Genomic DNA, 15226 nt, shown 5'->3' with positions numbered 1-15226 from the left:
ACAGTAAATCCTATGTAAACTAAAGAAAAATATCCCCTTCCCAGTTTTGAAAATCTTGTTGCTTCAGTAATAGCAGATACCTAATGAGCAAAGAGAGTGGGCATTGATGTTGCCAATATTATCATTCAGTCATCATCTTTCTAGACTTGGGCCCCTTGGCTCCTTTTTCATGTGCCTGACACCTTCTCCTCCTCCTGATTGCACTGTTCCTGCCAAAGGAGCTAGTGATACATACAGCTGCTTGTAAAAAAGAACAGATTCAAAGATCCAAAACTTTCATGAAGGTGACACATATGTATCATACCAAGTTAGCACTTCAATATCTATCCACTCTTGACTTAGCTGAGACAGTGGTTCAAACAGCCCTTTATTCCATACGAAGGCTAATTTGTATAGCAATACCTACCAAGAGACTATGTGCAACTCGGAAGAGGTTATACCCGCAAACAAAAAATCATTCACAGCGTTTCCTCTTTTCCACTCTCTTAACATATCTCCTTCCTGCAGGATCTTGCGGTACAGAGTACTTTTCCTTTGTGAATGGCCATTTCCTACCAACCTTGCTTTCTTAAGCATACTTATCAAGAGCTGAGATGTAAAGGCTGAGGCTGAACCTGACAGCAACTGCACCCTGTGCTCGCTACGATCGTGGCTTTGCAGCCCCTGCACATGGAGATGTTCACCAGAGAACACTACATCAGGAGCATAGCTCCTCCATTAAACTCCCAGTGCCAGGTTAGGTGTCTACACAATGAGAACTAGATATGGAGTAATAGCAACCACTACTGCATGAGGGGACACCTTATAACAGTCAATAGGAAGTGCTAAAAAGGGAAGAACGTTTCTTCCAGACTTAGACATCTGTTCCTTCTCTGGCCCCAGACTTGAAAAACGTATGTGAGATTCACAGACCAACGCTCTCTCACTTAAATCATCCCTTTGGGTACAGACGACCAGCTCCCTTCGTTTCTTTAAAAAACATAGTCAGTAGCAACATCATTTTATCAGCTAGCCTGGTGTTCAGGTCTGAGTCCTTTCCCGCATGAGGCGGATCAAGCTCACTTCCCAGCAGACAAGGCTAAGTACTGATCTGTATGGCATACGGGGTAGAGCCTCCTGCCTCGTACACATTCCCTACTGTGCAAAAACAGTGGGAAGGTTTTTAGGGTCAGAAGGAGATGCTGTAGGAGGAAGAATGATGTTGTAAACCTGTAAAGATTAGGCTTGGAGGGCCTTACTTTAAGCCCTGCCGTAACACACGAGTAAAACCACATGCATTAAACAGTATTAAACACTCCCCATGCAGTCGCGCCACATGAAAGAAATGATACCGCGATCAAGAACTAAACCCCAGGAATCTGCATGAAAAGCAAGTGCTGTAAACACATCTAGCACCTCTACATCCCCGTTTCTGAGCAGAAGACCTCTCACTGAAGCTAGCTATTCTAGCTGCTATTTCCATCTCCTGCCTCTGACCATGCCTCACATCAAAGCCATCTTTGCAGCTTTCCCTTTGGGATCCCATTTCTAGCCTCCCTCCAGCTAGAGCTCCAGGCTTTGCCTGTCTTTCAACCCTACCTTTCATCCATTTCTAGGTCTTTAAACTCCTTTATGGAATAGATACGCCTTCACATTTCCAGTGATAGATACTTTGAATTTTTGCTTTGGCACCGTGACTCTGGAAAGTCACTGTCTTGCTGCTAATTAAGGCCAGCTCGCTGCAGGTTCTGATCCACCGTCCCAGGCGGCTCCTGTCCCTTTTGTCTGGTACACAGTTATTTTCCAGGTGGTTAGATAGGGTATTTTTAAGTGGTTTTCAAAAGCAATGTTTGCTAGGTATGGTGCATTAAATCCACCCATCAAAACCATACTCATTATATTTTTAAGAGGAAGTAATTATTAATCACGCTAGTTAAATTATTCATTGTAATTTTGAATTGGTCTGCCACTTTGAAAATAAACAGCTTGTTTTGTCCTTTACATATGCTTTAGAACTGCATTACTTAACACCCAGCTGTAAGCCTGAGTAAAACTCAAAGAAACAGAAATCTGTAGGCAGATGTTGCATTTCAACATCTATTCTCACACTCGGTTCTGAAAATTGTGTGTGTGGAATTCACTTTCCTTGAGATGATTCAGTTCGTAACCAGTGACTCAGCACCGGCAATTATCCTGGGGCAGAGAGGCAGAGTATGTGCATCCTTTGAACCGACTCTGCGGATCATTGATCCCAAAAGTCACTCACTGAAGGCAACAGGTGGTTGGACGGTATTACTGTAGCAGGTTTATTGATTTGATTCTTTAAATAAAACATTATGAAGAAAAGACAGTCGCAAAAGATCTGCAGATTATTCAGCAGGCTTGTGGCATGCATCTCGCTCCTGATATAAAATATGCATGGTACAAATACCCTGGGAGGCTGGTTCTTGTCATCGGGCTTGTGTCACACGGCAGCAGCAACCCAAGCAAACGGAAGGATGTATGCGAATAGCGTGTTTACACAGATATGTGACTGAGCATTAATGCTGAGCTCATTCACTTTACGCCTGCTGAAAGGCAAAATGTTCATCTATGCTTGACATTTAGCACAGGCTGAATCTTTTCATATATTTATATGAATTTATAAGTTTATATTTCCAGCCATCTCAGCTCTCACTGACTATCTAGGCTCTCCTATGCCTTTTCAGGGCAAAATCAAACAGGTCAGTCATGATTTAAAGCTGATTCTGCCCTGAAAGGAAAACTTGTACAATTAGGGATGACCGCAAGGTGATTTAAGAACCTACCACCCCCCAGCTGAGCTGGGCTCACGGACCGTGTGATACTGGAGCCCAGTTTGGGTTTATCTCGGGAGGGTCAGGAGGCACAAGAGTGGTGTGATTACCCAACCGGCTCTTTGGATGCAGCACAGAGGATCTCCAGGAATTGTCCTGCAGCTGCAACCCCTGGGTTGGCATCTCTCAGCATCCCAAAGGCCAGGGCAAGCGTCGAGGCATAGTGATGATGTGCTTTACTGCAGGGGTCTGCCTCGCCTGGACACAAGCGCAATGCCTCCGCAGGGCTGCACGGCTCACCAAGGTGGCAAGGAGCTCCCCACGCCATCGCTGCAGCTCACCTCCCCGTTGTATCAGGAATCACACGTTGACACAGGTTGTGGAAACGATTCCTTCATCTCGGCGGCCCCACTTGCAAAAATATTTTTGGGAACGGTAACGACTGATAAAAATATGAGCTATAATCTGTGCCAAGGCAGTGGTAAATTTGCTATAGCAACATAGTATGTCTGATGGTTATGTTATTCTGAAGCCTCAGCTGTGGGCCAGGACTCCTTCACACTAGATACTGTACAAGCCCAGACTGAAAACTGTCACTGCGAATTTGCTATTTAAGTAAGTGATTTGATGAATGATGATAGCCTCAGTTATGAAAAGTACTGCTTTTAGAGTATAAACCCTGCTATTTTTATCGTCAGTTGTTTGCTAAATATCCAAGTAAACTTAGAAGTTCCAGAGCAACGTGCTTTCTCACAAAAGATTTTGAATAATTTCTGACTTTCCTTATGTCTGTGCCCTAGAGATGCCCTAAAAAAGTGCTGACAAAGAAGAACTTCAGGAGGTTGTGGAAACTCTCAGTCCTTGCAGACAATTGCGAAGACGTCTCCCCATGGAATAAAATACATTCACATTTACCAGGTATTTATTATTTCCAACCTATTTGTACACGACTATATGCTTTCTCTCCTGCAACGGAAGAGCTAAAACATAACTTCATGTAAGAGCATGCAAGTTAAGGGTGGCACAAAAGGTGCAATGAGAAACAAGGGGTGCAAAGCAGCCCCATAGGGACTGCAGGTGCCTCCTGCTGTGATGAAATGTCTCCAGAGGCACTGAAGGAAATTGTTTAATAAATGGCCCCTCCTGAAATATGAAAACCTAGCAGCATCACACTGGCACAAAAGAAAAAAAAGCAGGTCATACCAAAAGAAATCGTTGTTTCCATGTGATATTCTGTTTATTAATGCTTTGAAGGGTTTTCTTAGTTAGCTTACTTATTTTAGATTAAACCCTCATTCCAGCTGGCAGCGTGAGCAAACAGCTGTAAGCTGAGGTTTTCTTCCTGGCGGTGGGAAGAGGGAAGGACTCCAGACTTAACAGTGTGCAGAGTAGATGGGGCCTCCAGCTCCATTTTGCACACTTTTAAAATATTAAATACCAAATGAATCCTGGTTATGTAACTTTAACTTTTATGGTTACCTAATGAACCTGAACATCATACATACATCTTAGACAGCTATTTACGCATGTGCTGAATTTTGTCTTTAAAAGGCCTGGTAGTGTAAAAGATTGGTGCAACACATTTTCATCCAATTTGATAAATATGTCTCTCTGTATCAATCCTATAACCATCTTAGACATAAGGTAAATGGTTATATAAATAAATGCACCCAATTGCAATGGAATTTATTTCATTGCATTCACATGTTTTGTTTAGCATTTTTATGAAACCATATGAAATATGAATGAATGCTCAAACTAGTTTACATCACTCCTTAGTGATTAATTATAGCATAAACACCGTGATTCTTCTATGCTGAAATAGGAAAAAATACCTCAGAGACATATTTAATCATTTGGATCCAGTAGTGCTGTGTTTATTCGTTCCTCTTTGGTCCATTAGAGAGTAAATTAGATTTGATTCGCTTACTCTGATTCGCTTAATTGTACCAGTTACAGATGAAGTACAAATAAAACCGTAATAAATCCAGCAGATGTTTAACCTGCTCAACCAAGATCTTTAACAGTCAATTCCAATCGCAATTTACACTCAGCAATTTAATAAGACCCTTAGGAAGCTGATCTGATTTTTCTAAAATCCAGACACTATTTCTGTGTTGCCGAAACAAGACCGGTGCGCAGTGTTTTCAGGTCCGGATTCTTTCACAAACATTTTTTGTGATTGCGCTTCTTTCTGTGCCAGGCTGTCAGGGAACAGCATCCCCCCATGGCCGGGGGGATTATAGGAGCTGGTGTAAAAGTAAATCACACAGCTTGTCCCCAAGGTAAAAGCACCAAAGGCCGCTAGAATAGAAAACAAAAATTCCAGAATAAAATGATAAAAGAATGGGTTTTAATGTCTTTGGCTTAAAAATGTGAAAATACTTACATCTAATGCATAATGCACTAAACTGCAAGGTTCATCAGATCACAATTTAAATTGCTATGACCTTTAAAAATACTATTTAATATGCGCATGAGAAATTCTAATACTAAATACTGTATCTTAGTCAAATTGATCTTTCATGAGGTATTGAGAAACCATCTGTATCTATAGAATGAAAAAGGACAATATACATTAGCAAAACAGACCATGCTGGAGTTCGTTATGCCCCAACAAGCCCCGCCAAGAAATAAAGTAGCTTATTAACATAGAAAAATGTCAGTTATTTTAATTATAACGAGAGGCGAAAGGAATCCTCTCTGAGTGTGAAATTACTGCAAAGCCATCCATTGATCCCTCCGTTTAATCAGCCTCTTGAGAGTACAAGGAAGATGGAAGAATATTTGATTGCCGTGGAAGTGTCAGCCTGGGATTAGCGTTAGGTACCAGGGTTTTGCATCAAGGGATTTCCCCTCTCCACTCCCAAACCTGGAGCACTGGCTGTTTTCGCCACTTGCCCCACTGAAGCAGGTTTCCCCTCCCTGTGTAACGCCGATGGAAAGACTGGAGGATACCCAAACCTTTCAGTTAGGTTCCCTGACCAAAGGCTCAGCGAATTAAACACCAAGTCCCAATGAAGAGAGCAAAAACAGAGCCCCCAAATCAGCTACTCCAAGACCATCCAAGGAGGCTGAGCAGACCACTGTCCCTGTGGTGAAGCCCACTGAGGTGGGGCAAGGAGAGGCGTGTGTCCCCCAGACAGCCCAGACAAACCAAGAGGTGATTGCCTGCAGGGGTGTAGGACTTAATTTGGGGTGCGTGGGGGGACACCTGTGTAAACCTCATGGAATGTTTCAAGGGGGTTGAGTGTGAAACTTCCCATGGAACATTTAGGGGAAAGACCAAGGTGGTGAAAGGGAGGGATCCGGGTGGCTCGGGGTTCCGGGTGAACCAGGGAAGAGACCTGCTGGTACTGGCTGCCTCCATCAGCTCGCTGCAAGAAAACCAGTTTGACCTGGCAGGCAGAGCTAGCTCGCTGCTCATACAGGTGCTTATCAGCGTGAGGCAGTTTGATTTCTCTTTTTCTCTGTTGTAAGAACTTTTGTTCCTCCAAGCAGCAGCAGAGGATGATACTCAGCAAACAGTTGAATACACACCCGAGCTGAAAACAAATAATTTGCAAACAAGACGTAGCCTGGAATATGTTCTGACTATTTTGAGTATCGAACAAATCTGTCAAAATCAAGTTCTGTTCATAGATAATTTGTGAATAGCAGGAAAAGCTAAAACTGCAAATAAATGTTTGATCTGCATTGTTTATGCTGTTCTGTCAGCATCTGAATTATCAAGCAGAAATCCTACTCAGATTCCTAAATGTCAGATCCAAATTTACTTGCCCCCAAGACAAGTCTGATCTGTTCAGAGGAGGCTGAGATGAGCAGGTCGGCGCCAGGCAGGTATGTGCCTTACATTAGCGCTACGCTGGACACCTCTAACCTACGTCAGTCTTCCCTATAAACCAGTTTTCTGTTTTAAAACAAACAAAATCAAGCAACATGACTGACTTTTCTTCTTTTTTGTGTGTGTATGCATTATATTACACTAGATTATTGTGAAGTCAGAATTTTCAAAGTATTTGAATTATTCACCACCTGAATTATTTTATATTTTATTCAGTTTGCCATGAAAAGTCCCTGTGGATTTAAACACACTCTCTGATACTGTCCACTTCTTATTATTGTACAAATGTGATAATTTTAGTAAAGTCGGTTCCAAGATATATGTTTCAAAAACAACATAAAGAAAATTAAACCCTTTTGTTTTTATAAAAAATTTTTAAAACCTTCTAAAAATCTATTTCTAGATGTTCAAAAAGCACATTTCTATAAATAATGTTGTAGTGATTTTTCCATATATTTTAGGTTTTTTAAATGTTTAAGTGAAATTTCTGAGCTTTTACAAGACCAAGTGTCTTGAAAAAAAAAAGGCAGAATTAGAATTCTTATATCCACTTTTTAAAGTTGATTGCAAATAAAACCTACAGTTAGAGCATAAAGCTTCTTAACAGAGCCTTGACCCTGTTATTATGAAATTAGACATCTTACTCTCAAAATCCATCCTTGCTGCAAACTGTACCACTTTAAAAAGAAGGAGCCCTTTATTAAAACAGTATTCTTACACTAGCGGAGCAATATGGGAAGCTGTGATCGGAGCTGACAGTTGGTTTACTCTTACCATTTGATCACAAAATTTCGGTGCCATCTGTGGGAAGCCACACAGGCAAATGTGTCATCACATCTAATAATGAAAAGAAGAAACAGACAGAACACACAGTAGAAACAGACGGCTTTAATTACCCCCTGTACAACGCTTTACAAAATTTGCAGAGGAAAAGTCCCGTGCGGACAGGTGGCTTGTGCAAAGGAGAATGTCGCGACAACAGCAAAACAAGGTTTGACCCTAACTATTATACCTGAGGAATAGCCAAACGGTAGATTCATTAAGAAAACCTTTAAAGCACAGGATTAGTGTATTGCATGCCTTGCAGACCTCTGAATTTAGCAAAGCCAGGCAGTGCTGGTAGCTTAGGAGATAAAAAGGCTGTGGTTGCTTTTTTCTCTGAATGGGGATCTCCAGCTGCATATGAGATGAATGGAAATAGGTGCACACCAGCATTCACCAGTGCCAGCCAGGATGAGATATGCCATAAGGGGGATCAGGGAGATTCAAAGCACTCTCTTGGGATGAAACCCATGGTACGGGGTGATTCAAGCAGGTGAAGCTGCTCTGAAGGATTGACCTGTGCTGATGAGTGGAATATAGGCTTAGTTTTGGAGAACAGGTTGCTCTCGCACAGGCCAAGACAATCCTATGTAGTTTGTATCTGCCATGCTGGTTCAAAGAGCTGCTACAGGATGGAGGAGAGCAAAAATCTCATTTTTGAGGGTGGCCTGGGCATGATCACAACTGCAGTGTGATTTGTGCCAAATGCCACCTGACAAACAGGTGGGAGGGAAACCCCATGGCAGTGGGGACAGATACAGTGGGGCCCACTTGGACAGTGTTTTGGATGGTGGCTGATCCTTTGGGCTGAGGAAGACAAAGTCATATGTCATCCTTCCCACTTGCAAGCCAGCACCCTGTCCCAGCACCCACTCGAGCTCCCAGACTGTCCCTTGGCCTTTCAAGGTGCTTTTGTTTCTTCCTCATTCACATCGAGTCTCAAGCTGCTGTTACTTTCTTCATGTTCTTCAAGCACTTCATTTTTTCTCTGCCTCTGGCAAGCTGGCTGCCCTCCCCAGGGGAAGGGCCTATGTATGGAAAGAGCAGATGTTCGACAGACCCTCACAGAGACTCCAGGTACTGGGTCATCAGGATTTGGTCTCTGCCAGGAAATGAAGTTGCTTGGGGTTTTATTTACAGTCCAGGCCAATCTGCAAAAGCGGGGCCCCCCTTGAAGGGGGCCTACAAGAAGGCTGGAGAGGGACTTTTTACAAGGGCATGTAGTGATAGGACGAAGGGTAATGGCTTCAAACTGGAAGAGGGTAGATTTAGAACAGATATTCGAAAAATAATTTTCACTATGAGGGTGGTGAGGCACTGGAACAGGTTGCCCAGGGAAGCTGTGGGGGCCCCATCCCTGGAAGTGTTCAAGGCCAGGTTGAATGGGGCTTTGAGCAACCTGGTCTAGTGATAGGTGTCCCTGCCTAAACCATTCTATGATTCTGTGATTGTAGGGTGGGCTTCGGGCACTTTGTGGAGGCACCCATGAATTGCTCCCCCCCCCAGTGCCAGCTCAGCACAGCACTGCTGGTGACATCCAGGTTTGGCAGCTGGAGCTTGCAGTCTGCAGAGACCTTCCCCTCCGGGAAGCGGGCTGCAGGCAGAGGGTACATTGGCACTGCTGGCATGGCTCACCCTGTCCCAGATCAGGGGAAAGCTCACCTCATGCCATTGCCTGGCACCCCGAGTTATCCAGCCCATTTGCCAACTGAGCACCTCAAGTTAGAAAAGGAGGGTCTGTAGTGTGGTGCAGAAGTTGGTGGAGAAAGGCAGCTGACAGGTCCCAGCAACCATGGTGGGGCAAGCACATTTCCCATTCTGGCCAGCCTGCCCCACTGAGAATGACACTGTAACACTCATAGCTTATGAAAAATTAGCACATTCATAATGTTCCTGTGTGACCAAGTGTGGCAGCACTATACATGCGTGCAAAAATCGGAGTAATTTGCTATCCTTGAATGCCACCTATAGGTTACTGTTTTCCGAAGTGAACCATGCAAAACCATGGCAGACAGAGGGCAAAATGCAGTTTTGGAATAAAACTGCCAAATTTTTGTGTGCTTAGTCTGATTTTTGTAAGGTCACTAGAGACCATGGTATCCTCAGGACAGTTGCATCCATTGCCTGCAGGTCACTGTTCCTCTCTCTCTGATTTTCCAAATCTTCTCACTCATGGTCATAATGACTCATTTATGGAACTATCACTCAAAAGCTACTCTTTTGCAGGAACACATCCCTATAGATTTATCCCTTATTGCAACAAAACTTTTAGTTACTGCGCAATACTGCCACACAGCACCCTTTGGAACACAGTGCAAAGGTGCAACAAATGAGTTTCAGGTGACTAACAGGGAAGCCAGTGATTTACAGCGGCTGCTGTGAGTCTGGCCCTGCTTTCTGATAAGAGACTTCTCAACAGCATGCATTTGACCCTTCATTTTACACTGTCCCCTTTCTCTTTATTCACAGTTTCCTAATTAGAGCAGAAAATCACAATTTCTCAAGTCTGTAATAACATGAGGTTCCGTTGGGACCGATTTATTTGGGAAGTTTTTCATAAAATACATAAAACCATCTAGAGGTGGCCAGTTTATTTCCAAGAGGATTCATCCAGCTGAGTCGCTGATTGTGACCCGCACTGTGCTCATGGCCTTGCCCCTGTGCACCACCTTTCAAGGAGGCACCCAGCACACTGCAAGACCACATTGCGTTGCCCCTGCCCTGCCTCAGTGATGCAGGTTCAACGATTTCAGAATAATATTGTACTGTATCCTGTTCCTAGTATACGCCGGCACATATTTGGTGGCATATTTGGACAATGTTGCTATCTTAGCATTACGGGACAGCCCAATGTGACTCCTAAAATGCTTTGGGAAAGAGGAATACAGATTTGCTTCAATTTTGGGGGGAGTGCTTCTAAAGGATGTGGATGAATAAGGTATTGCTATAAACATTTTCTTTCTGGGCTCTTCACACCTGCATATACAGCGGGTATGGGAGTAGCTGTATAATTTATCAAAGAATGTTTATTTTCTCCCACTATAATATCCTTAGTACACTGAAAATGACATCAGCATAGACTGTTTGATTTGAGCCATTGTATCTCTAGCATCATGTCAACTTAAAATGCAAATCTAATAATGGAAGCGTAATGCACATTAAGAAATTCAGTTGGTGCATAAGGTCATCAGAAAGCTCTAGGGACCTAAGACGTTCTCCTAAAAATGTTTCCAGAAGTACAAGGTCATTCTTGACAACACTTAACTTCATCGATATGTGTAACAGCAGTAAAAACCAGCACCTTGATACAATGTTGTTAAATTTTTTTTCAAAAGTTCAAAGCATCTGGAAGCACTCAATGAATTACTGCAGCCCTTCCTTAAATTTTTAGATGATTTCTTGCAGAACACCTGAAAATGAATATGCAAACAGCTTGAGATCCCTTTGCTGTACAATCTAATGAACTGTTAAATGTAAGAGCAAAGGTGCATAATCCTGTTGCCTGAACCTTTGTTGCAAAAGTAAATACGCAATGGATCATTGCAAACACATCCTTACCATATAGGCTGATAGGTTTTCTAGATTCCCTGTTGCCTGCAAATCTTCCCAAAGACAGTTGGAAAGATCTCTGGTATTTATTTGAGTTTTGGATATAAGGGCATATGCGAGCCATGGAAGACAGTAACAAAGGCAGAGGTAGCTAGCTGAAACCAGAGGGATTAAGTTTTCCTCCTGAGATCAAATGGCCTGATAATACTTGTACCTATAGCTTTATTATTTCTTGACTGAAGCTACTTGCCTATCACTTCCAAATGTCTTTTAACTGCAGTATAATAATTAACAAATGCCTTTGTTTGAATAAAAGTTTGAGCTATTGAATCACTGCAGTCTTTCATTTTTTATCACATGTGCTGAAGATGCTGTTCGAGCATCTGTCCACATTAGCAGGCTCAGCTGCACATTTGCTCTCACAGAGTCAAGAGAAGGCAGTATTTTCCTGACGACATTCCCAGAGCCATCTGATTGTTTTTCCTCTGTTAAGAGTCTCTCCCAGGAGGTATAAACAACTTGCAGAGAGTAAAAAAAAAAAAAAAAAAAAGTACTTGAGGCACCTTCTGAAATGACAAAGCACAAAAAGTTAGGAGAGACACGACTTTTCATCCTCTTTTTCTCATTTCAGTATTTGCAGTGTTACTTAGTGGGCCTTAGCACCAATGAGTCAGAAAACAAAACTCTTAAAATAATTCAGAAATGTTCAGAAGAAATTAACGTTTTGCAAAATCCCAGCCTGTGCAATCTCCAGAGAGTCCTCTAATGACTGCTCTACTGGAGAGAGAGAATTAAAAATTCCCCTTCTCAGCCACAGAGAGTTTGGGCAGTTCTGGCCTCTACTGCTCCCGATGGTGCTTCTTTCACCTGATGGGCTTTTTGGGGCGGCAACCTCTTTATCCAGGGAGGACTTCACGGAGGGGTCTCAGGTGGGGCTAGTGAGCAGCCACGGTAGCAGAGGTTGCTGCTGTCTCCAGATAGCATCTCCTCAACAGCAGAGCCCTTCCAAAGTGGGATGAAGAGGAAAACAAAGCAGTGTCACAAAGGGGGTTCCACACAAGGGCTGCCTGTTGCTGTGAGAGAGGGTGCCCACACGCCCCATTTTCAAAGACATACACGTAGAGAATCTTCTCCTGAGCCAGGAACAAGCTTGGCTTTGTCATCTCTGCAGGATCAGGGATGCGATTAGGACTCTGCCAGCGTGTGACCTGGTAAACTGGATGTTGAGATAAGATAATGTGCTCTCATCCATTTCTGTCAACGAAGGCAGGTTTTGGCATGGCTAATGACAAAATTCTTCCCTCTGAACAAAACAGTGCATTTTTATGATTCTGAAGCTGGCTGTAATTCAGCTTTTCTGTATGTCAGTTGCCAGCAGCTTTCTCAGATGAATCAGTTTCTGTTCCCTAAACTGAGGCAGGCAGATGTTAACAAAATATCTGTGCAGCACTTAATTCCAAATACTATAAAGAGAACTTTCTTGGATATACACTCTGTCAAGAGGACTGGTTGAGGTCGTACAAAAAAATTGTCTTGGAAACAAAAGGCACAGAAGGCATCCCCTTGTTCCAGCTTGGACAGAAGTCTTCGGGACACTCACATAAGCCATATTTCACGTGCCCTTAAGTATCTGTGGGATTGCAATATTTATTTTTGTTTCTACATCATTCGGAGAATGTTAACTAAGATTCCAAATGATCTTTGCACAGAAAAATTGAGCAGTGCCTTTTGGCCAGAAGGTGATCAAAGAGCCTTTCCACTCATTTCTAGCAAACAGACAAATAGTAAACAAAGCTTATTCAGCACTGAGCATCCATCTAGGTTGACAGATTTTGCAAGCATCCCACCAAGAGCGGAATCCTACCAGAATAAGACCGTGCCAAGTTAACTGCGTACATCACAGAGGCCGGCATCTGCACGTCCTCTTCCTGTTACTGTCAGACACCGAAAGCCTTGATGTTAGGTATTACATTTGGAAAAGCATCTTGGCTTTTCCCCATAAAACCTACTGCTTTGGCACAGATAGCTGGACCAAAGAAGAAAATGCACACTGACATTATTTTGATTAACCTTCCAGGGAATCATTCGCGAGAGAACATAAACAATTCTATAGGGGAAACCTGAAGAATTGGCAGCAGTATCAAATTGCACTCTACCTTTGCAGTTGCTCTTCCCGATCATTAGCCTGAAATGGAAACAGCCTGGGAATGATTACCTCATCCCCTGGATTTTCTTTTAATGATGATGAGAGCTCAAGCCCAACAGAAAAGCAATACCATTTTAAGAAATAGAAAAAAAAATATATAGTAACATTTGTTTTATATCAAACACATGCCCAGAAATGTATGGATTCCACTTTCTGTGTCTTTAAAAAGAGCTCAGTAAATATTAAGGAAGCTATTATTATACCTGAAATACCTTAAAGGCACAAAGGCAAGCAGCTGGGTGATTCCAAGCAGGGTAGCCAAGAAGCTCCTGCAGTACAGCTGGTGTTTGCAGTGCAACCACCTCCGGCTGAACGGCTCGCCCCAGCTCCCCCGTAGGGCCAGCGGAGAGGAAGGCATGACCTCCAAAGCACATTTATGGCATGGCTCACCCAACCTCTTTTATAGTTGAAATAACCGACACACTGTTAGAGAAAAAAAAAAATCCCTTTACGCCTGATCAGCATTTCTCTTGCTGCAACCTGTGAAGGTTTCCTTTCACCGCTGACCTCGGGGGGGAGCCTGACTGCCCTCCCCCTAACCCCGTGAGGTAGCTGAAGACAGCAATTGCATCCCACTTCAGGTGTCTCCTCCGGCTGAACAAGCCCGGCTCTTAGACACGGGTGTCGGGATGGGGCGCAGCTCCCACCCCACTCCCTGTCCGGCACCGCCTGCGTCTCCCCAGAACAGGGTGAAGCTCAGACGCAGGTAGCGACAGGTAGCAGGTCTAACGGTGTCGCTTGTCAACTATCCATCTGTAGCTAAAGCCAAACACGTGCCTAGCCCTGACTGATGAGCAGCGCAGCCTCTCCTCCCACGCGAGCTGCTCTAGGGACACGTAACGGCAGCGAGCACCGTGCTTAGGAACAGTCCACTGAGCATCCCCATTCAGGCATTAGGCAGGTATTACCGACGGTCTCAAAATTACCCAGCCGCTGAAGTGACATTTTGAAAATATCCCGAAGTTTGTCTATCGGGAGAAGTTTCAGGGAGAAAAAGGCAAGCGAGGGGTAATGGCAAAGCACTGTTGCTAGTGTGACTTGAGTTAAACCGCAGCTGTTGTTGCCAGCAGTATGACTACGTTCACAAGGTAGGTAGTTTCACCAGAACAGATAAGTGTTGTTTTAAAAATGGCAGATACTATTTTAGCATTCATATGAGAAATGTTATAAATAGGTAGCTTTGAATATAAAGCATGCAAGCCACGAGAGAAGACAGACCCTGCTTACACTGTTGCTGTCTGGATTGCCTGTGCTGTGGCATTGCCCCAGAAGGAATTGGCCTTATGAAGTTTCTTTAACCTCAACGAAGGACAGAAACGATGCTGAAGGTGATATAGGGATTCTCCATGGGACTTGATCTCTCAGGTTCTTTTTGAAATTGTAATGGATGATTCTACTTTTTGTGTGTTTATTACATCATGTTTTACGTGAAAGGCTGTAGGTGGGCGTCAGATAAGACATGGAGGGGGAGAGACAGAAGCAGGAACAAACCAGGATGCCATCCTGCAGCTGGGCCAGTGTTATTTCCTTGGGTGGGATAGAAAGATCCAGCCTTTTCCCAGAAACTCAGAAGGGCACAGGTAGAGCTGATTCTATGCTTTTGTACTTTCACTCTGTCTAAAAAGTTTTGTTTGAAGTGTTCCATTTTTAGCATTACAGATTACTCCCTTTTGAGATGTTCACTTTAAGGAATTTAATCTAAAAGTCCCATTGGGGACATGTCACAGCAGTAGTCTCTACTTGTCACCATGCTAAAGAATCCCTTGATTGACCTCTACATGCAACTGTGCTGGATATTTTAGCAAAAGTAAATGAAAATTTATACAGTATGAAAACAATCACAGGAAAGATGGCATATGCTGGGCATCTCATAAGGGATTTCATTTTACCAAGCTTTTTTTTCTTTTTGATTTGAGTATTGCAAGAAAGATGAGTGCCAGGGATAAAATTAAATGAAAGAAGGCAGTAACTTAGCACTCTGGGACATGGAGGACAAGAGGTGTTGCATATGGGAAAACACATGATGAGAGA

The sequence above is a fragment of the Vanellus vanellus genome, assembly GCF_965231255.1.
Source record: "Vanellus vanellus genome assembly, chromosome: 2".
NCBI classification, from domain to species: Eukaryota; Metazoa; Chordata; class Aves; order Charadriiformes; family Charadriidae; genus Vanellus; species Vanellus vanellus.
Note: the sequence above shows the minus strand (reverse complement) of the source record.